The sequence below is a fragment of the Lactuca sativa genome, chromosome 3 (assembly GCF_002870075.4).
Source record: "Lactuca sativa cultivar Salinas chromosome 3, Lsat_Salinas_v11, whole genome shotgun sequence".
NCBI lineage: Eukaryota > Viridiplantae > Streptophyta > Magnoliopsida > Asterales > Asteraceae > Lactuca > Lactuca sativa.
Genome location: NC_056625.2, coordinates 314,714,059 through 314,739,605, shown reverse-complemented (window position 1 = coordinate 314,739,605; position 25,547 = coordinate 314,714,059). Strand labels below are relative to the sequence as shown.

At 35.5% G+C, this 25,547-nt stretch overlaps 1 long non-coding RNA gene and 3 other non-coding genes across 4 annotated transcripts; all 4 read left to right on the top strand.

Annotated features, from left to right (window-relative positions):
• The first annotated feature begins 2,611 nt into the window (after nt 1–2,611).
• Nucleotides 2,612–3,615, top strand: LOC111907212 (uncharacterized). Its single transcript, XR_002855452.3, has 2 exons — nt 2,612–2,768; nt 3,303–3,615. It is a non-coding gene; the product is annotated as an uncharacterized LOC111907212 (long non-coding RNA).
• Nucleotides 3,058–3,206, top strand: LOC111907215 (small nucleolar RNA snoR145). Its single transcript, XR_002855455.1, has one exon. It is a non-coding gene; the product is annotated as a small nucleolar RNA snoR145 (small nucleolar RNA).
• Nucleotides 3,338–3,441, top strand: LOC111907214 (small nucleolar RNA Z103). The gene has a single exon (XR_002855454.1). It is a non-coding gene; the product is annotated as a small nucleolar RNA Z103 (small nucleolar RNA).
• LOC111907213 (small nucleolar RNA Z103) lies at nt 3,592–3,694 on the top strand. Its single transcript, XR_002855453.1, has one exon. It is a non-coding gene; the product is annotated as a small nucleolar RNA Z103 (small nucleolar RNA).
• Nucleotides 3,695–25,547: the final 21,853 nt, after the last annotated feature.

Here is a 25,547-nt window from a genome sequence, read left to right as displayed (position 1 = left end):
TTAATATAAATGATTTATTAATATGTTATGAGATTAATATATTAATTAGTAATCATAATTTTTGATTAATAGTTAGCCGTAAATTAATTGGAATCGATTTTGGGGTTAATTGTATTAATTATGAAGTACAAGGACTTGTTTGCAATTATCAAATAGTTGGATGGAAGGTTCTAGAATCTCCTTGGAGGAGGTAGACAAAATCTATAGGGGAAACCTTAATGATTTCGTCCAAGGGCCTTGGATAAGGCCTCTGGATAAGCTTGGGCCCTAAGCAAAGGAACATTAGGGTTTTCCCTTAAACCCTAGTTGCCTCAACCATATAAGGAGCCTCCTGGCTCCTAAATTTCTCCCATCCCAACACTTGGAGAAAACTTGGCCGAAAATTGCATACTCTATCCTCCTCCTCCTCCTCTTTATATAGTTTCCTTCTTGATAGTTCTTGGGTGTGACTCTATTAGAGGTATTACATTTGTGGTTCTAAGCTTCCAAGAAGATCAAGATCAAGGATTACCAATTGTTTACTATAACAATTGAACGGTATGTAGTTCTAAAGCCCTAATTGGTTAATTTCGAAAATAGCCTCTCTCTTTATGGTTCTTGTTTTTCAATTCAAAGTTATATGTTCAATAGTTAAAACATAGATCCAAAGTAGCTTGCATGTGTAGGAATTGTTTTACCTAAAACCCATCATGCGGGGCGTACACTATCAGGGGTCAAACCCTAATTTTTAGGGTTTGGACCTTATTTAAGCATCATTATGGACCCAAGACCTTTCCCCTCATAACCCTCCATACCCTATAAGATACCCCACAAAACCCTAACCCTCTTTTGAGTGTTCTTTAGCTTTTTAGTGACCTTTTGGTGCTTTTGGGTGATTCTTGGTAGTGAAGGAAGTTCCTTGAAGATAGAGTGGTGTATTCAAGTCTTTGGACCCAATTTCTATACCTTATTGTGCATTTATAGAATGTATAAAATTCACACTTTGGAGTTTTTGTTCTAGATCTCATTACGTCTATGTTTATGCACTTTTTGTCCTAAAACCTAGGTCTTATGGAGTATGGACTACTCCAGACCATTTGAGCTGTCCTTTTAGACCTTTAGGAGTGTATGGAGTCATAAAAACCGAATCTTTAGGGTTGAAGTTCACTCATGCTTGAGTAGTTGGCCTTTTTATGTAGTTTTGGACCCAAGGTTTGGTGTTGGGTTCTTTTTAGCCATGTAAGTTATAAAGTTGTCAACTTTATGATTTAAGACCTTATTTTGTAGTAGATTTGAGGTTTAGACGTAAAGGTCTTAAGGGATTAAGACCCTAGGTTGGATTTTAGGACTCTGGCCAGTACGACGGGCGTACTGGGTTAGTAGCCCGCTTCTAGGTCAACGTACGTACGCGGGGTGTACGCACGTTGTGGGCTTTCCTTTGATTTTTGGTCATTTTTGGGCTATAAGATCTTGGGCCTTGAATATCTTATGGACTTAAAATGATACACACTTAAGTGCTGTTTGTTTTTCATGCGGTAAAATGTCTGCAGTCTGCGGACAACATATGCAGACCTCTACAGTAGAAGAGGTGTACCAAACGTCTGTAATCTGAAAAAAGAAGACTGTTTGTTTTTTTAACATATGCAGGCTACTAAAATAAACTAAAATCTAAATAAACTGATTTTTTAAACTACAAAGTGATTTTTTTAATATATTTATGACTTTGTTATAAATAATTAACAAATATAAATCAACTTTTATGTATTATTGTATAAAAAGTGAAAATAAAAATGATACAAATTAACATATATATTTGATAAAAACCAACAATTTTGGTCGCAAAGTTATGCCTAAACATTGTAATCAAGAATCAAAGAATTTGATATATAAATGAATGGAAATAAACTTCGATTTTTTCAATTGAATCAATTAAAAAATCGTGCCATAAATATTTTTTCTAAGAAATTGATGATGCTTTATAAATAATGTTTTATAAAATTTTGGCACAAAAAATATAAGAATATATAAAAAATATTTTTTCATAATTATATAAACAACTTCAATGACCGTTAAACTTTTATTTATAAATTTGTCAAAAATATCGTGTTTGTGTCGTCGAACTTTTTTTTTAAGTATTGTGACTTTTTTTTTTCAAATTGTTTATCATTAATAAAGTTGGAATAAATATAAATTCAAAAAATCTAAAAAAAAGTATATATGTTTTTTTAGGTTAGAAGATGTCTGAAGATGTTAGAAGACTTTGGTCCACATCTTTGCCAAGAAGAGGGCACACTGACATTTTTAGGTCTGCAGTCTTCAAAAAAAACAAACAGTCTGCAAAAACTAATGTCTGCGCGTGATCTGCGCCACACGGACAGAAAAAACAAAAAGAATTTACAGACAAAAAACAAATATCACCTTAAATTTGTTAACAGCCAATATAAAAATCTAAGAATTTTAGTGTTAAACTTTTAAGAATTTAAATTGTAGTTGGCCTTACAAGCCTACCAAAGTGGTTATGTGTTGGGCTCAGCCCAAGTAGATGATGTTTATGGACTATGGTTATAGGCCTCATACGGCATCTTTAAACGTTTAAACCCTAAACCCTATATAACACAGACCGCAATATGAATCCATCATCACAAATTCATGTTATCTCATTAGGGTTTTGCATTCCTGTGCTCGCGATGCTAGGGTTTTAAAACAAAAGCTGCGATGAAGAGAAACGAAGTTAAATTACGATGATTGCGGATCGATTTCGCAAGATGATTCACTATTTTCTTATTATGGTTCGTATTCACTGAGCAAATCTCTTTCTGTTATTCATATTTTCTCGATTGATGTATTAAAAAACGAAGGACCTATGGAGGAGGTGCAATAATAAATGCGCTTTCGGCCAAGTTTGCTTTCGGATATCATCTTCGAATTCAGATCGTCGTAACGGATTCATTTCATTTTCGATACGATAATTTTATCACTAGATCTACTCATTCGTACATTCTGTTACCACCCAATTTTGCATTGTTTCTGTTCTTATCATTTGTTAGTTCTTTGATTCAATAAGAATTTCATTTGAACTATCGAAGGTCCCAGCAGGGAGGTTGATTTACTCTTAACGAGTCCTCTCTAACACATTTTAATTACCTTCGAAGATATATTTTGCCGAATCGTAGGATGCTCTAAAGTTTTCCATTTTAGTGATGTCTTGAAATCTCGGCTATAATCTAAAATTTTACTTTTTAAGAAAATTTTGGGCTTGTTTCTATAATCTGCGAAGTTTACTTTGTAGGTAATTTTAGGGTTAATTTCTATTGTAATTTTAGGGTTAATTTCTATTTCGTAAAAGCTGTAGCAGAAATTGGAAGTGATGATTATTTCCCCAGATGATCGAAGTTGATTATACTGAGCGCATTTTTTAAATTCTCTCCATCAGAGAGAATCCAAGCCAGAAATCTGATCCTCATTTCTGTATTTTTCCATTATTCACACATCATTTAATGATTACAACTTTACATTTAATCCGAAAGGATATCTTTTGTAGAATCTGATTTACAGTGCTAGTGTGCCGACTTTTAATTTTATATATGATATTTTAAAGTTTCTATAAATAAGTTGGAAGTGATGATTATTTCCCCAGATGATCGAAGTTGATATTACTGAGCGCATTATAGAATTCTCTTTTTCAGAGAGAATCCAAGCCAGAAATCTGATCCACTTTTATTTTCTCAAGTATTATCTTTTTATGATTTTCTTTAAATTTCTTATTTCATCTTTTGTTAAGCATCAGATTTGTGAAAGAGGTCGTATGCATTATACAGACAAAGAAAATTTCGTATAAAAAGCTCTGAAGGATTTACGTCAAACTAAACTAAAGTGAATCGTTTAATTATATAATAAAATGCTCTTAAGTATTTAGAGGTATAGTTTTGAAAATTTACCATTTTTTTCTCTTGGAACCTTAGATTCATGAAGAACTTCAACCTTAAACCAATCAAATATCTACAATCCAACATTTATTATTAATAATGGAAAGACACTGATTGAAGATGATTACGATAGCCCATAAACATCATTTGTATAGAATTTCAGTTTGAACTCCAATATAAAATCTTCTCGTATCAGTAATTGGAGATGAAAACACATGTAAACTAACAAACGAACACTGATCGGATAGCTAATGAACAAAACAATGTGAACTTATCATCATTGCGGAGTTTTTCTTCAGTCATTGTTTTGCTTCCAATTTGCTCCATATTAAAATTGAACAGTTTAATCTTAGTGATCAATGGTTGTATTGATATGGAACTGTTTTTCCTCCAACGAGCTTTCTAACTTTTGGCTTTTTTAATAAACGCAAAAAGCTCTGAAAGATTTTTGACATTTGTAAAATGGTTTTTAAAATTAATATTTTCACAATAAAAATACGTTGTTTTTCGAAATACAAGAAATGGTGATTTTTTGTGACTATTACTTTCGTAACAGTAAATTACTTTGTAAATTCTAGAAATTATAGACCAATACTTATTAAAACTATTTTTTGACTAGTTTAAAGAAAAGTCAGAAGTTTTAAAAAAAAGTAATTCTCAGTTTAAAAAGCAATTCCAAACTCTAGCTATTTCACTGAAAAAGCAATTACAAACACTCCCTATTTTAGCTATGTGAAACCAATTGGCGAAGTAGTACATCAATACACCTACATTTTAAGGACCAAGAGTCCATCCATACTGTAGTTCGATTTCATTGACAATGCGTCGGTGTCTCAATTGGAATTATTTTTTCTTAAATTAAATATATTATGTTTTCACAAAAGTTTGAAGAAAATTTGAAGTGATACTATATACTTGGTCTCAAATTAATTGTTCACATTTGACTTTTTTAGTCTTTATTCTTCAATTTTAAATAGTTTTCTTTTTGATATATAATACTTAATACAAAATATATTAATAGATTGTATTTTAAATTTCTTTTTATTGTTATAAGTTTCATCAAGTAATTTGGGACGGAAGGAGTATTTTATTTTGGTTTAATGTCGATAACGGTCGGTCCTGACAACTAATATGATTTGATTACATGTTGGTCTTGATGATGTAGCACAAACAATACATGATCATATAAAACTTTTTAGTGATATTTTTAGGTATTAAAATTGAATAAAAATACACTCTTAAATGAAAAAAACATAATGGCAGATAAGACAAAATTACAACAATGGTTCTTGTGGTATGCAAAATTTTGGGGTTTCAGTTCAAACTCTACGTTTTTTGGATTCATGGTCCTTTTCAAGTGATTTGTATGTGAAATTGGTTTTTGGATTTAACTTCCGTAAAGTTGTTGATGTTAAACCACATCATGTGACTCTCACATGAGGGCATATTTGTTTTTCCAATTGCAAAAATAGGGATATATTTTTTCCAATTGCAAAAATGATCATTTATAAGTGAAAAGACAAATATACCATCATGTGGGAGGCACATGGGGGTATCAATGTAAAAAACTCAGGTTTGGACTAAAACCCAAAAAATTTGCATACCACATAAATCATTTTTGCAATTTTGTCGGCAATTAATCGTGAAAACCTGGTCACCCATGTGTATTTTGGAGTTTTTAACCATTATAGTGTTAATGGAAAAAATATTTACCATATTAGTGTTTTTTCAAAAATATTTACCAAAATGATTACCTTAATTTTAATACTAATATTATTGTTTTTAAAAAAAAGAAAAACACGTTTTTGTCCATGAAACGAGAACGAACAGAAAAAAAATCGTAAACGCAGCTACGGCTCCACCTCGAGTTCTGTCGTCGCATCGTCCACCATTGCCGGCCGCCTGCGCCTCCTCCATCGTCGCTGGCTGCCTGTGCCTCCTCCATCGTTGCCGGCGACCTCCATCGAGTTCTGTCGTCGCATCGTCCACCATTGGAGTCCAATTATTAAGTTTCTGTTTGTTTTTTTGCTTCTCTATTCTTATTTATCTTGATTTTGCTTCTAGTTAGGACGGATTGTTGATCAATTTCTGTTGTGATTATTTGTTTTTGTAAATGAAATTGATTATTTGTTTTTGTAAATGGAATTGATTATTGTTTTGATCAATTTCTGTTTTTGATTTTGTCTCCTTAATTGTTACAACTTGTTTTTTATTTTTTATTATTATTATTTTTTAATCTTTGATAGAATTGATTGCAAACATGTTATTTATTTATTTATTTATTTTTTTGTGATCACAAATTCATATGTTCATTTTTTGATCATTTTTGCTTGTTTTTATTTGTTTGTGGATGAATTCTATTATACACATAATTGACAATGAGAATTTTTCTATAATTTATCAAGCTGCTGTTGAGATGAACATTTGTACATAATGGTGGAAGGAGATATGGGTTGCACACAATAAATTTGTCAGAGATTTTCAATGGTGTACTTAAAGGTGCTCGTTTGTTACCAATCACAGCTTGTGTGCAACGTACATTTTATAGAATGATGCATTATTTTGAGATGAGACGTCATTTAGGATCTACTTCTCAAGCTCATGGAGATGCACATACTCCACATGTTGTTGTAAAACAAGTAGCTTTGATGGCAAAAACAAGTGCACATTCTTTAAGATCTTTTAACCGAGAAAAAAGTATATTTGAGTTGATAACTCAAAGAGGTCGAAACATGCAAGTAATTAATTTAGAACAAAAAACTTGCACATGTGGTAAATGAGAGACATTTAAATATCCTTGTTCTCATGTCTTGAGTGCATGTGCCAAACTCTTTTTGAATAGTTGGCAATATGTTGATAGATGTTACTCAATTGAATACTATTATGCTACTTGGGCGTCTGAGTTCTCCCCTCTTCCTTATGAAGCATATTGGCCACAATTACCATTTAATGAATTACTTCAAAATTTAGAACTATTACAAAACAAAAAAGGTCATCTTCGTTCAACAAGACTAAAAACTGGCATGTATATTAAAGAAGGAAGAAATACCAATCTTTGTGAAATTTGTAGGCAACCCGGACATAATCGAAAACAATGTCCGTCTATGCCAAGATAATTTAAAAAAAATATATTTTTATGGTATTTGTTGTGGTTATTCTCTTATTATTTTTTTCTTTTTTTTTATAGGTAATGATTTTTTACCGGTTCAAGGTCAAGCTAATTGTGATGTTTTTCTTTTTATAATAAACAATGTTGGAGTTTTTTTTGTGGTGTTTTACTGTAAGAAACAATGTTGAGGTGTCTTTTTTTCACTTTAAAAACATTGTATATGAATGTTGGAATTTTTGCACCTTCAAATTTGATTATAGTGATTGTTTTTGATGATTTTTTTAATGTTGAGGCTAAAATTTGATGGTAAAAAGGTTGTATAAGAAAAACGGATATTAAAAAAAACCGAAAAAAAAGATAAAAAAAACATTTATTTAGAAAAACAATAAAAAAGGGATAAAAAACTAAAATAAAAACTGTCATTTATATATATATATATATATATATATATATATATATATATATATATATATATATATATATATATATATATATATATATATATATATATAACAATAAAAAGGTGGAATAAAAGAGAAAAAAAGAAAAATAAGATATTTAAATTAAAAAAAGCTAAAAAAGAAACTAAAAAATAAAGAAAAATGAGAAAAACATTAAAATGATAAATACTTTTGAAAAAACACTAAAATGGTAAATATTTTTTTCATCAACTCCATTATGGTTAAAAACTCGCATATTTTGTCCTTATTATAACAAAAGTTTTTGGAGCAAAGTAACAAAAGCTTTTGGTGTCATAATCTCGTTGCTATTATATGTATTCCAATGTCCAAGCCTTGGATTTTTCCTTGATAAATTTGTTATTTTAATGAATCATGAACGTTTCTATCTCACAAGAAACCCGTAAATACCTTTTTTTGAACACTTTTTGTTATCTATGTTTTTCGGTGCTATTATCTAGCCTTTGGTCAGATTGCTTCAATCACGATGCCTGAATATGACATTGCTCGAAAGTCATTCACTCATTTTAAGTTTCCCTCTTTGTTGGGATTGACCTTCAAGGTAAAGATGAGCCATATTGGTGCTGTTATTTCGTTTAATTTGTCATATTGGTTCTCTTTAATGTTGATTGTGTTTTATTTCAAATTCTTATCGTTGTGTAAGAATGTTATCATTACTCATTACTTCTCCATGGATGCACTTGTAGGCTTTAAGGAGTTCTAGTTTGCTTTCCATTGACTTTCATGGTTTGGTAATCACATGTTTTTTTTTTTTTTTTTTTCAAAATAAAAAAGTCTTATTATTCGTTCATTATAGATTTATGACATCGATTAATGCCAAGATTTTGTAGCCTCTAGTGGTGGTCACCGGAACTTCATTTCTTAATATTAGACTTGTTACGAAATTCACAATTCGAAACAACATTTCTTTCAATGTATTATTCATTTCTTCCAATAAGTTTAGGACATCCACAATACATTGAATTCTTTAGTGTTTAATAGAGACACATTGTTAAATCGTGTACAAAGTTTCACAAAAAGGTATGTTGGACTTGGTGTTGGTTGAAACTGGGATTTTTCGATTAGTGCAAAGCGTGCTCATATTGATGATATTACCCTTCCAACTATCTCGTTGATTGGCCGTTGGAATAGATATGTTCCACATAAAATCAATGTTTTCATTTTGAGATTACTTCATAATAAGATTGCCAACTTTAATCAATTTGCCGAACTGGAGTATTGATTTGGAATCTATTGTATGCCCTCTTTGTGAAGAAAGATGGAGCATACTTCCCATGTATTTTTCTTGATTACGCATTGGCAAGGTCTCTTTGGGATATGATGTGTCGTTGGATGGATATTGTTTTCTGAATGGTGTAGATGTGCTTGAAATTCTTATGTGGATTGATGAAAGATACTTATCTTCTACGAAGAAAAGGCAATTGAAATGGTCACTTTGACAACAATTTGGGTGATATGGTCAGCAAGGAATATTAAGCTATGCGATCCTAATAGTTTTAGAAAAATTTCATTGATTGAAAAGAATGTTTTTTCTAGTTGGTCTTTTAGTAACAACAAATTTGATATCTTTACATAACTCTTATTTTGTTGTTTATCTAGCTATTTGCTATTTTTTTTTACATGTAGCACGTCTCTTCCTCATATTTGATTTAAAGATTATATATATCTTAACGAATGCTCCTTGAAAAATACCCCACATTCGAATCTATCCTATCAAAAAAAAAAAAAAAAAAAAAGAAACCATCGAGAAGTCCATAACTCAATATCCATATCCAATTTGCATCGGTTTTGACAATAAAAAAATTGCGAAACAATTATTAGTGATCATCCAAATTTACATTTTTATTGATTTACAAATATTAAAATAACAAATTAACGAAATAACAGTGAAATCTACATAGGAAAACCAAATTAACCGAAACAAATATCAACAAGATCCAAACATTAAAAAGCAAATAAATTGATATAAACAAAAATATTAAGTACCATTGGATCTTTTACAATGAAGAACTGCATCAGAAATCGAATTGTCAAATTCATATGAAACGTCCATAGAATAAGAATAATGTACCAATGATTTTCCACGAGTTGATTTGCTACTATCATTGACCCTCCCACCTTTCCTAAGTCTCAAATACCCAAACAAATTTTTCATCATTCGCTTTGACGACTTTTTCCATTCTCGAAATATATTGTGTGATTGAATATTTTCAGTGTTATATATACGAATAGCCTTCAAAGAAGGCGTTGAGGGAGCTGAATTTGAGATGATAAAGTGCTTAGGAAGAATATGTCCCTCAGAAAACATCTCATCAGCAGTTGTTGTAGAGGTCGATGCCAAAACACCAAAACTGAAATCGCTTGACGAATCTTCGAAAAAACACTTTGTTTCTTCTTTGAAAGAAGCTCTATTGTTTGTCAACCAACTAAACGAAAAGCTTTCTGTAGCAAGAGTTGGGGATATTTCCATTTTTAGAAAGAAATATCCCGTGAAAAGACCATAAAATTAATAAACTTTTTGAGCATTTTTCATTACAAATAGGAGAAACCCGTTGAAATAAGCTTTTGATGTGTGGACTTAATGTTGAATCAAATTGTATTATATAGAGGAGCTAGAGAAATTGAAATCAAAATTCTTTTTTTTTAACTGTAAAGGATTAAAATAAGATTATATTTTTAATCAACTAAGATACATAGAAATAATATTTTTGTACATTTATAACCAAGACAAAATTTCGTATTCATAAGTATTTAATTATAAAAGATGTTATTTTCGACTGTCTATTTTCCAATTTAATATTTAATTCTTTAATTAAAATAAATACTTGCCTTGTAGTTCTTTTTTTTTTTTTGTCACAATACCTGACAATTCTACATTGTAAATTTTCTTCATCAATTAATTTTCTTTGTTCGACTCATTCAAAAGATAAATATGAAACTCTGAGTTTGAATCTCATGGACGACACTTTCTGCATGGAAATAATTTATTAATTTATTTAAATATTTTTATTTATTCTGTTTATAAGAGGAATAAATATATAAAATGGGTCGGCATGGCGTGGCTTACACACGTAATTAAGTGGATACTATCAACGCTTGTCATTTTTCACGATTGGACCATGCATTTGTCGACCAGCCAGCCGATCATTATGGAGATGTTTGGCTAAATTATTATTTTGGAATTGATTACTTTATAATGGTTAAGACTCTTAATAATCAATGTTTTACGTTCAAGATATTTGATTTTGATTATGATTATTCATGTCAAATTGATGAATTACATACAAATTCAAAATAAGAAATTCTATTCGTACCCCTAATTGCCTTGTGTACCCATCATTGTGAGTGTAATAATGTTTGTGTATCCCATATAACGATTTATGTGAGTGAGAGATGTAGATATAGTAGCACCCGTTATATATCTAGATTGTAATAGGGAAGCGAAACAAGTTTATTTCATCGATTGGGAAGATGATCACGTATTGGAATTTGGAAATCCAATAGGGAAGCGAAACAAGTTGTTTATTTCATCGATTGGAAAGATGATCACGTATTGGAATTTGGAAAATCTTTACATTGAGTCTAAATTTCTCTACTGTTTGCCCTTTATACTACTCTCGTTTTTTTCTCTCTATAATGCATCAGAAAAACGTATTCAAATAACTGTAAATATAGACAAGTCGACCCTCGAATTTTAGGGATCCTATACAATATACTAAACTTTTGGCCAATAATTACTAAATTCTAAAAGATAAAAAAATTATATTTTGTATTTGTTTTTATTTCATTTCATTATATCGTGACGCATTTTTTTTAATTCAAAATATGATATAAAAAAACTTGCCTTTATTTGATTTTGTCTTCCTTCTAACCTTATTTAGTCAAAATTTTCATAATACCCTTCATATTAGAAAAAACATTTTCAAAAGTACCTTCATAAGACATTAAGCTAATTCAACTCTAAAAAAACTTTTTTTTACGCAGGAGAAATGACATAAAGCCCTACGATGTTTATAAAATTAGTTGATTTAGTCCCTAAAGTTATTTTGTTGTTTTTTGGGGTATAAGGTCGGAAACAACATGTCTTTTTAGTTACTGGGACCTATTAGCTCTTTTTGCCACATCAACAATGATGTGGATGACAATAGATGGAATGAAGTCAATGGCTGCACACACAGGTAACAAGCTGACGATGGTGACATTACATCTCTTTCATACATTTTATCGAACATTTTCTCTGCATCATTTACGCTACTATGTTCACCATAAAATCTCAGAAGGGTGTTCCCAACAAATATATCAGAGTCAAAACCTAGTGTTAGAACTAAATTCTATTAGGATCGATAGATTCTATGCAAGCAAACAATTAAGAACATAATTATGAACACAAAAATGGCTTTAAGTATGTTGTATGATTAAAACTTCAACACCTCAGAAGAGCTCGATTAAGATCTTCGACTGTAGAGGTGCTTAGGGTTACAAAACAATAATAAATGATAATCACGACCGTACCTCATACATACATGCATGCATGCATGCATTATTTATAGTAAAACCCTACTAGAAAATCACAGATGGACATGCCCAATCCGGATACAAAACATAAGCCCATGACGCAACATAACTAGACTCAACAATCTCCCCCTTTGCGTCAATGGAGCCGAAAGCTCACTTTGGTTGAGCTGCAGAAGACTTCTTGATTGTCTTGAATAACTTTGGTATGATGGCCAACAAATGATGACGAAAAGTAATGTACCACCGAAGCATGTCCGTGAAGTTCTTCTTGTCTGCTTCTGAATTCTGCTTGCACCGATGGATAATATTGATAATGTACTCCAAGCAGTCAGTTGAGAATAAATGTTTATCAGCAAGAGCGAACAGAAAACGATTGACTTCGCCTCTTGTGAACATCACAGTAAGATGTGTAGAATCGATTTGGCCCATCTTCATATTGTTCACATCTCCTGGTTTCGGTGTTGGCTTGACAGTCGGTTTCTTGTTCATCACTTTTGCTATCTCCTGATCTATAGCAGCAACCTCATGGATGTAAGAGGTCAACATCCTCCTCAAATGATCCAATATCGGCTCATACTCTTTTGGATTGGTGAGCAGAATGTTAAATAATAGGATCCAATCATAAGGATTTAAATTCGGAAGATCTGCCAGGGAAATAACTGACACCGAGTTTGCTGATCCTCGTGTGATTTTGAAATTAACATTTACAAATTTCCCAGCAGGCGTAGGTTTTAGTACCTTGATAGTAACTATCTTCTGTGCACACCATGTCAAGTACTGCGGTTGACTATACTGCAGATAAAAGTCGATAAGCTCACGATCAACTTTTGGACGAGGGAAAGGAACTTCAACAGTTGAATCAAAGCTGAAACGTGAATGCCTTTCGTGTTATCGGCATGTCGAACTGTGAATCCTTAGAATTGTCACAATCAAAAGAAGCAACAGGTTCCAGCCAGTAGACGCTTGGAAACTCTATTGCATCATTGATCAATGTTTCTTTAGTCTAGAGGGGAAACAAGGACTTCTTGCAGTTTAAGGCTTCTTCTTCTTCCTTGTTCCTACTCTCCCTTTCCTCAGCCTCCCTTGCAACTCTCAAGGCTTCATCCAACTCTTTATTCTTCTTTCGTTTAAGGGCCTCAACAATAGTCCCCTCTTCTTCTTCATCACTATCACCATCAATCCCCTTATTCTTATCTTGAGAACCAGAACCCGAAGCGTCATTACCCTTCGGTTCGGTTGTAACATCGACTTTTGGTTGAGGAGATTCGGTTTCAGTCTTCACAGTAACTTTTAGTTGAGCACCCTCTCCCCTTTGTTTGGGAGATATGAATTTCTCCGAAACACCCTTCATCTCGTGTAACAATGCAAGGGAAGGAAGAAGTTTTGAAGTGAGATGATTCCTTATAGTCAAAGTAAGGATAGGATCATGATCACCAAGGAGACTGGTCAGCATATCCTTGACATCCCTAGCACAGCAACGAAAGACAGCCCTCTCCGTCTTCAATAAGGAAATTTCCTTTTCAGCTTGAGCGAGCTGCACCTTCTGAACTTCAATTGTGGAGGCTTGACGTGCAAGATCTTCCTTTAGAGCACTCTCCTTTGCTAAAGCAGCGTGAAGAGATTCAAACTGAGAGTTCACAGAACTGATAAGTGAAGTGTTCTCTGCTTGTATTGAAGAGCGAACAACTTCAAACTTTGTGTGCTCTGCTTGAATTGACTTGGATAAGTAATCCATAGAGGCATTTACCTTGGTTGCACTGGTATCAGCATGCCCTTTGAGTGACTCAAGAAAAACCTGAGTATTGTGAACAATTTCTGCAACGTCAGTAGTGGCCTTCTTGCAAGAAGAAGTAGACTCATTAACAACCTTTGTGGATTTGTCAATTGACTCTGTATATTGCTCAAGAGCAGTATCTAAGAAAGCTTTGAGCACAACATCATTGTAGGACTTGTTGGCATTAAGCAGGTTATCAAGTTTCTCGTCAATGCTCTGCAATTGTTTGCGTGTGACTGGAGCTTCATCATCATCATCATTTGAGGAAGCCGATAGGGACTGTAGAAGATTGAATCAAACTCATCATTAGCACCACCGAGAGTGGCACTGTAATCGGTTGAAGGTGAGGGTGAAAGTGGTTTGGAAGTAACTGGAGGTTCAGTCTCAGTAGTCTCCCTCGTATCAGATACGTTGACTCCTAATGTCTATTCTGGAATAGTATTGGAAGTTGATTGGGAAATAATAGGAGGAGGGATTGAAGTTGTAGAAATGGGAATGGTAGAAACTGGTGGCGGTGGTGGAATAGAAGTTGTTGCTTGAGATGTAGTAGGTGGAGAAACAGGAGCAACCGAAATAGGAACTATCTGTTTCGGTGATGGAGGCGGTGTTGGAAGTTTATCATGAGGACGTTCGGTTGGAGTGGGAGATCGGGGAGGTGTGTTACCTCTCGGTGATACATGATGAATTTCCTGTTCTTCATCCTCCTCATCGTTTTCTGAACTGGAAGGAGATGGACTCTTGGATTTCTTCGCCATCTTCTTGATCTTCTTTGGCTTAGAAGAATCCCCTTTCTTATACTTTCTCTTCTTGGACTTTGACTTATCATCCTCAGTTGTCCCTTTCTTGGTAGTAGCCCTTTTTCCTTGGTTTCCAGGCTTATCCACAACATCCAAGGCAGCCTACTGATCAGGAGATAAGACTCTCGGTGCCTTGGGAGGAAGCTTGCGATATTCAGCAATGAGCTTACTCTCAGCTGAAACACACCTGTACATTGTCTCAGGTATAGAGCCATTGTGAGGGAACTTTGTAGGATCAGAAATGATGATTTTCTTGGTGTGAAATGTAGCCACAGAAGCTACTAGGTCATCCTTCATAACCAGAATCTACAGAGTATCAATCGCCCTTCGTGTAATGAGAGTCCAGAATCGACCACACGAAATTTCCGAGTGCCTCGTGGAAGTGTTGAGGCTTTGCACTACCTGTAACCAGATAATCGACCCATAGTCGAGATTGATACCATTGTAAAGACCATATAGAAGGGTCAGAAAACCCTTGCTGGTACCATCAGACCCACCACTCCTCTCCGCCAAACTCTTAATGAGAAGAGTAAGCAATCCATTCCATTTGGGCGGTAAGCATGACTTCTTGACCTTCGTAACTGTGGTAAGCACATCGGTGTAGCCCATTTCGTAGAGCATCGAAAACAGTTGAGTAGTTTTGATGAAGTCCGGTGAGATCACAGACGAATCCACATCAAGTTGCAATAGGGAACAAAATCTCCCTTTTGAAATCAAAGCCTTGTGAAAGAAGATTCGGAAGTAGATCCTCTCCTTGTTCTTATCATACGAGGCGGTAGTGTAGACTTGCGATAGGAGTGACATTGGGAAGGATTCCACCTGTGTTAGGGCTAGAACCAAAGGTGAATACTTCAGACACTCAACCACTTGCAACATATACGAATCGTACAAAAAAGGATTGAGTTCGATGATCATGTTCTGGTTTGGCTTGATCAAGATCAATGTAGATGAAGCAGTTTGATTATGAGCCGATGATGAAGTCGCCATTGTTGAGTTAAGGAAGAAGATGAACAATTGCAAATCGCCGTGTATATAGAAAGAGTTTGTTGCAGGTAAAAGAGACAAATAGTATTAGAAACCCTTTATATACCGTTGCCAGGAGAGAGAAAGAATCGTCATGATAATGATGAGATCACTGAAACGTTGCCTGAAAAAGCGAGATGTGACAGGGTGGTTTCTCCCAGGTAAATGTCAGCACGCGTGGTTTTAAGGACCGTTCAAATTCACACGCCCAAAATCTTATCCTCAATCCGTCGTTTGAAATTCAACTTCGCTCCAAAATTTAGGATAACCTTTGTTGCTCCATAAGATAAACATCAATCGAACCAATAGCAACCAGAATGTTAGAAAATAAAAAATTTTCGTGCAATAGGGTGACAAAAGATAAAGAAATAAAGCAAAATGTGTATTGGATGTGAGTGATGTCTATTAGAAGACATAAAGCAGATGATTCCGGGCAAGAATCACTTCCTTCAAAGTCAAGAGAGACTTGAAGTGCTTGTGTGGTTTCCCGAGAAGATACGATCAAGTGTTTGAAGAGAAACACTGAAAGGCTTCTTTTAAATTATAGGCTAAGGGTAGCTTATCTTCAACCGAACGTCGATTCTTAACATAAGACCGAATGTTGGAAGAAGTACTTGTGAGACCATTGTGGTCTGTTAAACAGGTAGGTTGGATATAATTTATCGTGACTTAAGTTGTGACAGAAATCTCAAAAACAAAAGTAAATTGGATCTTTTTGGGAAGAAAAGCCTTGGTGTTAGACAATTTCATAAAAGACCACTCAAAAATAAAAAGAGATTTCATTAGGTAACAAGTAAGATCTTGAATATAATGATTCACCGTCAATTCAATGTAGGTGTTGGTTTTTGGGTTTCACTTAGCACGTGGTGTACGTATCTAAGATCACAAACACAGATTTTGTGCAACCATAAACCTCAATGGTAAAAACCGGGAGTCTCGAGGGTTACAATGGTGAACTGAAAGTTAATGGAGAATGTAAGGATGAGGGTTAAAGAACCGAAAGTACCTCTGCTATATTATCATGACTAATCAGAAAACTCTTAACTCATTTGAGAAGAGTAAGGTAGCTCTGGGCTTGAGTTGATTTTATCAGCCTAATTGGGTAGAAACGATAGTTATAGATTGAATCATTAAGGCCTTGCTCTTAGTCGTAGAGGCTTTGGTCAACATGCAACAACATGCTTCTAGGGACCCTTAACTAGTTCTGTTGTACTGGTATACTTGGGACCTAATTAAAAAAACAAGCAAACAAACACACCACACAAACAAACAAAAAATGATGTTGAACAAAAAATATTTTTGTAGTTTTGAGATTTTCTGAAAAATAATAAAAACAAAAAAAGAAAATAATTTTGGATTTTGAAGTTTTTTAAAAAATAATAAAAACAGAAAAAGAAAATATTTTTGGATTTTTAAAGTTTTCTGAAAAGTAAGAAAAACAGAAAGACATAAACAAAGTAGCACAGAACACCAAAAAAATAAAAATATAGTTAAAAGAATAAGCAAAATGTACAACAAACCTTATCTTAAAAGAATGAAGCGAAATAAGCCGAGCGTTCGGTTCATTTCGGTTCCTAAAAACTCCAGAGCCGAAATAGACCGAGTGTTCGGTTCATTTTGGTTCCCAAAATTATGGAGCCAAAATAGACAGAGCGTACGGTTTATTTTGGTTCCCGAAAAATCTGGAAATGAAATAGACCGAGCGTTCGCTCATTTCGCTTGTCTGATTTTTAGTGAAAGATTTGAGGATTTGGTACCGACTCTGCTTCCATCATTCCCAAGCCTTGTAAAATTCTATTGAAGCTTGCTTCAGGTAAGGCTTTAGTGAATATGTCAGCCAGTTAATCAGAGGACCGAACGAAATGTACTTCCACGTTCCCATGTTCTACATGGTCCTTGATGAAATGATATCTAAGTGCAATATGCTTAGTCTTTGAGTGTTGCACTGGATTGTGACATATTCTTATTTCACTTTCTGAGTCACAATAGAGAGGAATCTTCTTCATACTCAGCCCGTAATCTCTTAGTTGACTTTGAATCCATATTACTTGGGAAGTACAGGATGCTGCAACTATATACTCAGCTTCGGCTGTTGAAAGTTACACACATGTTTTCTTCTTGGACTACCAACTAACAAGTTTACCATCAAGGAATTGGCATCCACCAGTTGTGCTCTTTCGGTCCAGACCGCATCCTCCAAGATCAGCATCAGAAAAAGCTTGAATAAAGAATCCAGAGCTAGCAGGATACTAGAGACCGAGAGATGAGGTTCGCTTCAGGTAACGGAAAATATTTTTCACTGCCACCATGTGAGGTTCTCTTGGATTAGCTTGAAACCTAGCAGAATAACAAACAGAAAACATAATGTCTGGTCTACTCGCTGTTAGATACATAAGGGACCCTATCATTTGTCGATATAGTGTTATGTCAACAACAGGTTTTTCCAGAGAAGGTGTTAACTTAGTGCCAAATGCCATAGGAACCTTCCCTTTCGAATCTCCCGTCATACCAAATTTTGCCAACAAGTTCTTTGTGTAGGCCTCCTGGTTAATAAATATACCTTCTGGTCCCTGTCTAATATTCAAACCAAGGAAAAAATTAATCGGACCCATTGCGCTCATTTCAAATTTAGTCTCCATCAACATCCTGAATTCAACCATTAAGCTAGGATTAGTGGAGCCAAAGATGATGTCATCAACATAAATCTGAACTATCATTAGATGTTCGCCTTATTTCTTTAGAAAGAAGGTTGGGTCAACCGAACATTGCTTAAATTTTGACATTTTCAAAAAGCGAGTTAGAGTTTCATACCAGGCCCTCGATGCTTGCTTTAAACCATATACAACTTTATCCAGCACATAGCAATGATCAAGGAATTTCTCATTCTCAAACCCTGGTGGTTGCTCAACACACACTGTTTCTTCTAGTTCTCCATTCACGAAAGCGCATTTTACATCCATTTGGAAAACTTCGAAGTTTTTATGAGCAACATATGCCAGAAAGATTCTAACTGATTCCAACCTTGCTACTGGAGCAAAGGTTTCCTCATAGTCTATCCCTTCCTCTTGGCAATATCCTTTTACTACCAACCGAGCCTTGTTTCTAATGACGTTCCCCTCTTTGTCCAATTTATTCCTAAAGACCCGCTTCAAGCCAACCACTGAAGCATCCTCTGGTGTGGGAATCAGTCTCTAAACTCGATTGCGTTCGAACTCATGGAGCCCATCTTGCATTGGTTGTACCCAATCAGAATGATCAAGTGCATCATCAACTGTTTTCGGTTCGACTTTGGAGACAAACGAATTAAACATACGAAATTCAACTTTAGAGAATAATGCGGTTTGTTTTGCTTTCAATTGAGAACGAGTGAGGACTTTCTCAGATGATTCACCAATGATTTGTGTTTTGGGATGATCCTTGGTCCATTTTACTAAAGGAGGATAATTTGGATCATATGCTGGATCCAACTCTGCATTTACTTCCTCTTCAAGTTCTGATTGATCATCTTCGTCAGTTGTATTCTCTTTCTCCCCCTCGACTGGCGAAGTATAACCTGTGTCAGGATCAAAGTTTTCATCCTCTGTGGAAATCGAATTCTCCCCCTCGATTGGACTATGATTAGGTTGGTTTGGAGTTGTATGCTCCCCCTCGCTTGGACCCCTATGAATTGATGATGGATTTGGATTCCCCCCCTCAAAAGACATTTCGGTTGTCTTTGGTGCTGATGAACTCTCCCCTTTGAACATTGAGACGTTGTTTGGAGAGTCATTGGATAATTGACCTCCTGTCGGTTTAGGAGGTTCACTTTCCATTTCTTTGGCAGCTTCTTATATGATCTTTTTGAGATTGTCAATTTTTTTGTCTGCTGCTTTCGCTTCTGAGTGTGCTGCTTTCTTTGGTTCATCAAATAGCCGAATGTACTCTTTAAACAAGTTGGATATTGGAACCGAGACTTGTCCTGATTCAAGAAATATTTCCCCCAAGGCATTTTCGCTCCTTTGAACTTTCTTCATGTAATTATCGTCAAAGGTTACATAATATGTTTCTTCAATTCGTTTGGAGCGTTTGTTCAAAACTCTATATGCCTTTGAAGTGAGTGAATAACCAAGAAAAATTCCCTTATCAGCTTTGACATCAAACTTATTGCGGTTCTCTTTTGAATTAAAGATGAAACTGTTAGATTATTGTCTAAGCCCGTAACTATATTTGGTAAGCTATTGACCCGGTCGTGCATGATCCTGTTGGGTTGCCTTCACCAGAGCAACATGATAGGATGATTTATGAATAAAGAGGTTATTATGATTTATTAATATATTATATGATTAATATATTAAAAGAGAAATCATATAGTTTAATTAATATTAGACAAGAATTAATTAATAATTAATTTTGTGGCTAAAAGAGATTAATTAAATAAAGGGGACTAGAACTGTCAATTGTGTGATAGTTGGTTTTTGGGCTCTGGATCCTTTATGGAGCATGGGGTAGACGAAAATAAGGTGCATGGGCTCCTTGAAATTGTCCAAGCCCTAAATCTAGAAGGATCCTGGACTGCTTAAGGCCTAAGTAATCCAATTAGGGTTTCAGGCTGTAACCCTAACAACTCATGTATTTAAAGGACCCAAGGGCTACATAAATCGGCCACCAGAAACCCTAAGGAGTTCCTAGAGCCGATTTTGTGCCCTCAACCTCTCTCCATATCATCCTCTTGCTTCTTGGTGTTTGTAATCCATTAGAGGAGTGACAATTGTGACTCTAAGCTCCAAGGATAACAAGATTAAAGCTTCCAAGAAAGAGGTAATCATCTAGATCTGTTTTGTCTAGTCAATTTCGAATCGTATATCATAGATCTAGGGTTTGCAAGTCCTGGATGAAAAGCATGTTCATTAGAGAAACCTAGATCCAAGCATTAGGGTTTGCATGTGCACATAGGAATGTTCTTATGGCTCAAACCCAACAGTGGTATCAGAGCCTTGATTGGCTTCTCTTGAATTTGATGCTTTGTGTTTTGATTCTTGCTAAAAATCGTTTTTTCTTGCTCTCTGCCTGATGAACTCGGCGAGTCCCATTGTGGACTCGACGAGTAGGATGAACTCGACGAGTCCATATGGGGACTCGGCGAGTCGGAACGTCAGACAGAGGAATTTTAAGGATTTCTTGCTGTTTTGCTTAAGGATAATTACCTAAATTGTTTTAGTCTAATAAAATCCGAATTTTATTACTTTTTTTTATCATTATCCTCATCAAAACAAAAGATAATTACCAATTGTTTAAATAATAATTTCCTTATTTGATAGTACTTGATTATTTGAATTAATTGTTGAATTATCTTGCAAGAAATATTGACTAGGTCAAATATAGATAATATTGAAATTAATTGTTTAATTTAAATTATTTGTTATTTGATCCCTTGTGTTTTGAAAAGTGCAAAACTTGCCCTCAAGTTTTTGAAATTTAAAATTTGTGATTAAAAGTTTAATTTTGAATAATTTAAATTTCAAACCCTAGAATTTTACAAGTTTAAAATTCAACCTTATACTATTATATTATTACAAGCTTAATATATATATATATATATATATATATATATATATATATATATATATATATATATATATATATATATATATGATTTAAAATGCTAGTCTTACCGTTAGTAGGCCTCATTCACGAAGCCAGTCTATAAGGTGGGTATAAGGTTGCTGCCTATAAAATGGCGCTTAATGGGTGTACACTCACACCCACTGCTTGCTTGACTGGTGGAGACTCGTTAGCCGAACGGGTAGGATAGGACAATCCTTTCCTCATTAATAAGTATAATGAATCTATATAAAGTAACTAAACATTTTTTTTTAAATTCTCATTCTTAGTTACTTTAGGAAAAGTGAATTGATGCAATCCCATGAAATTACACTTTGTACCCTTGCTAAGAAGTTAGTAGAGCGTGTGTGGTTAACCGGCACACTAATTGGTTCTAAGCAAAGGTGACAAAGGGTGAATCATTGTTTGTCATAGTTCGATGGAGCGTGTGTGGTTAACCGACACATCGAATAGGTGACTGTAACAATGAGGACACCATGTACATTTGCATGGTTATTCACACTCGCTTTGTGATCATCGGCATCCCAGTCACAAACTAGAAGGGCATATCGAGATTTAAACATGTCATTGAAAAGTTCAATGAATCTCAAAGGAATCTAGGAGTTTTTTCAATACATTTAAAACTTAATCTCTTTTATGTTTTTCATGGTGGAAAATTAGTGAATCGTCATTCACTTACCTTCAAATTATTTGCATGTTAGATTATGACATCCCTTTTCTAATATGTAAATAATGTTGTTGGATCCTAGCCCTAATTTCTCTTTTTGGGTGTTTAACTAGGGATTCATTTCTAATCAAACTTTGTTCTTTTCTATTTCAGATGTCGAACTCAAACAACAACAATGCTTCCGGCTCGAACTCCTCCGGCTCGTTCTCACTCATGAATTTGTGTGGGAGAGTGATATTCGACGGGTCCAATTTCAATGATTGGATCCGTAACATCCGAATGGTCACTCGTTACGAGGACAAAGAGTATGTCCTCGATAAGGAGCTGAAGGAGGTAAACATCAACACTGCTACTCCCGAAGAGATCGCCGCCTTTGAGGCCCATGAGCGTGATGCTACGAAAGTCCATTGCATCATGCTAGCGACCATGATTGCTGAACTTCAAAAGTCCTATGAGGACTACTATCCCTATGAGATGCATCAAGACTTGGTGTACCGTTACCATCAAAGTGCGAGGAAAGAGAGGTATGAGATCATCACTTCGATGATCACTGCCAAAATGGGCAGTGGAGAGTCCCTTACCACTCATCTGCAAAAGATGCAGAGATATGTCGATCGTCTACTGAAGTTGAATGTTAACTTTGATGAAGAGCTGGCAATTGACATTATCCTTCACTCATTGCCTCACTGCTACAACCAGTTCCGCATGACCTATCACATGAATAAGGAAGAGGCCACCTTGAGCAAGCTCCAAGGACTGCTGAGAAATGCTGAGAGCAATCACAAAGACAAGTATGTTGCATCAACTCCCACTCCAACCGCTACTCTTGTTTTGGCCATAGGGCAAGGGAGGGGCAAGAAGAGTAAGGCTCCCTCCAGGATCAACCAGAAGGGTAAATCCCAAGATGGTACCTCTTCTAGTGGAACCAAAGTTGGTTCTGATAAGCCCAACTCAAACCCTAAAGAGGCAGAGTGCCACCATTGCCACAAAATAGGGCACTGGAAAAGAAGATGCCCAAAATATATGCAAGCCATCAAGGATGGGAAGATCAAGCCGTCTTTCGTAGGTATTTACACAATTAAATCTAATTATTCATCACATGCTATTTCTTGGGTTCTTGATACAGGGTGTGGTTTTCACATATGTTCTGATTTGCAGGGACTAAGAAGAGATAGGGATGTGGAGCGTGGAAGAATAAATCTAATCATGGGGAACAGAAGATTATTGCCTGTCACCAAGATTGGAGTGTATTCTTTAGCGCTTAGTAATGGATTAGGTTTAGATTTAAATAATTGTTGGTATTCGCCAGATATGGCTAGAAACATCATTTTATTTCATGGTTTGTTTAGACAAGGATTTAGATATTCGTTTGATAATGAGAAAGGTTCAATTTATGCTTATCTAAATGGTGTTTTATATTTTGAAGCATTGCCTTGTAATGGAATTTATGAAACTGTTATGGTTATAGATAACCTAGGAAATGATGTATTGTGTGTGGATTCTTCCAATAGTATGGATAAAGCATGCTTGTGGCATTGTCATCTTGGACATGTCAACAAGAAACGCATAGCCCAACTCCAAAAGGATGGATTGTTGGAGTCATTCGACCTTAGGGATGATGACGTGTGTGGTCTTGTTTGCTTGGAAAGATGACCAAGTCACCCTTTACTAGAACTTGTGCAAGGGGTAAGGGTCTATTGGATCTCATACACACCAATGTGTGTGGGACCTTTAGATCCACCACAAGGGATGCAAACCGCTTCTATGTGGCTTTCACCGATGACTATAGTAGATATGGGTATATCTATCTAATCAAGCACAAGTCAGAAACCTTTGAAAAGTTCAAAGAGTTTAAACAAGAAGTGGAGAATCAATTGGGCAGGAAAATCAAGATGCTTCGATCCGATCGAGGAGGAGAGTAACTAAGTCTTGAATTCCACGACTACCTCGAGGAATACAGAATAGTTTCGCAATTGACGCCACCTAGGACTCCGCAATTGAACAGTGTGGCTGAGAGGCGTAATTAAACCTTGTTGGACATGGTTCGTTCCATGATGATTCGTGCTTCACTACCTATCTCATTCTGGGGGTATGCCTTAGAGACTGTCGCCCATATCCTTAACTTAGTACCTACAAAGAAGGTTGCCAAAATACCTCACGAGATGTGGACAGGGAAAGCTCCCTCGTTGGCATATATCAAGGTTTAGGGTTGCGAGGCGTTCGTAAGCCGAGAGACTCACGACAATCTTGAACCTCGTAGTGAGCGGTGTTTTTTCATCGGCTACCCGCATAAATACTTTGGATATCTCTTCTATAGACCGAGTGACAATGTTGTCTTCGTTGCGAGGAGAGGGGTTTTCCGAGAGCGAGAACTCATAAGCCAAGGGGACAGTGGGAGGCAAATCGATCTTGAAGAGATTCAAGAGTCGAGCGATGAAGGAATCTCTAACGCTGGCGCTCAACCCGAGGAGGAAGCTCCGGTTGAACCGATTGACGAGTCCTTACCTCTTAGACGTTCCGAAAGAGTTAGAGTTCAACCCCAGTTATATGTCTTTCATATTACTACAGAAGGGGACATGTATATTAGTGATAGTACACTAATAAATTTAGATGAACCTAACAACTATAAGGAAGCCATGGCAGGGCCGAAGTCTGCAAAATGGAAAGAGGCGATGGACAGCGAGATGCAGTCCATGTATGACAACCAAGTTTGGAATTTGGTTGACCATGTGCCCGGACGTAATACAGTTGGGTGTAGGTGGATCTTCAAGAAGAAGACCGACATGGATGGGAAGGTGCACACATATAAGGCGCGATTGGTTGCGAAGGGTTTTACTCAAACTCCCGGAGTTGACTATGATGAGACCTTCTCACCAGTTGCCAAAATAAAGTCTATTAGGGTAATGTTGGCCATTGCTGCATTTCATGATTATGAAATATGGCAAATGGATGTCAAAACCGCTTTCCTTAATGAGAAGTTGGTTGAGGATGTTTACATGGTTCAGCCAGAGGGTTTTGTCAATGCGAAGCATCCCAATAGGGTGTGAAAGCTTGAGAAGTCCATTTGTGGACTTAAGCAAGCATCTCGTAGATGGAATCTTTGCTTCTATGTGAAAGTGAAAGAGTTTGGGTTTTTACGAAGCGAAGATGAATCATGTGTATATGTCAAAGCCAGTGGGAGTATAGTTAGCTTCCTCGTATTGTATGTCGATGACATACTACTCATAGGAAACGACATCCCGACACTGCAGGAAGTTAGGTCCTGGCTTAGGAAGTGCTTCGCTATGAAGGACCTCGGAGAGGCTTCCTATATTTTGGGAATAAGGATAGTGAGAGACCGAAGTAAGAGACTAATAGGACTTAGTTAGAATACTTACATTGACAAAGTACTAACATGTTTTAGTATGGAAAACTCAAAGAAGGGAGAGTTACCAATCCAAACTAATGCCAAGTTGAGTAAGACTCAATGCCCGAGTACCGAAGTCGAGATAGCAGAAATGAGCAGAGTACCATACGCTTCCATAGTTGGCTCGATTATGTGTGCTATGACTTGTACTCGCCCTGATGTGGCCTTCGCTTTAAATATGGTCAGTAGATATCAAGTGAACCCTGGCAGAGCACATTGGACCGCAGTCAAGAACATTTTTAAGTACCTTCAGAGGACCAAGGAATGGTTT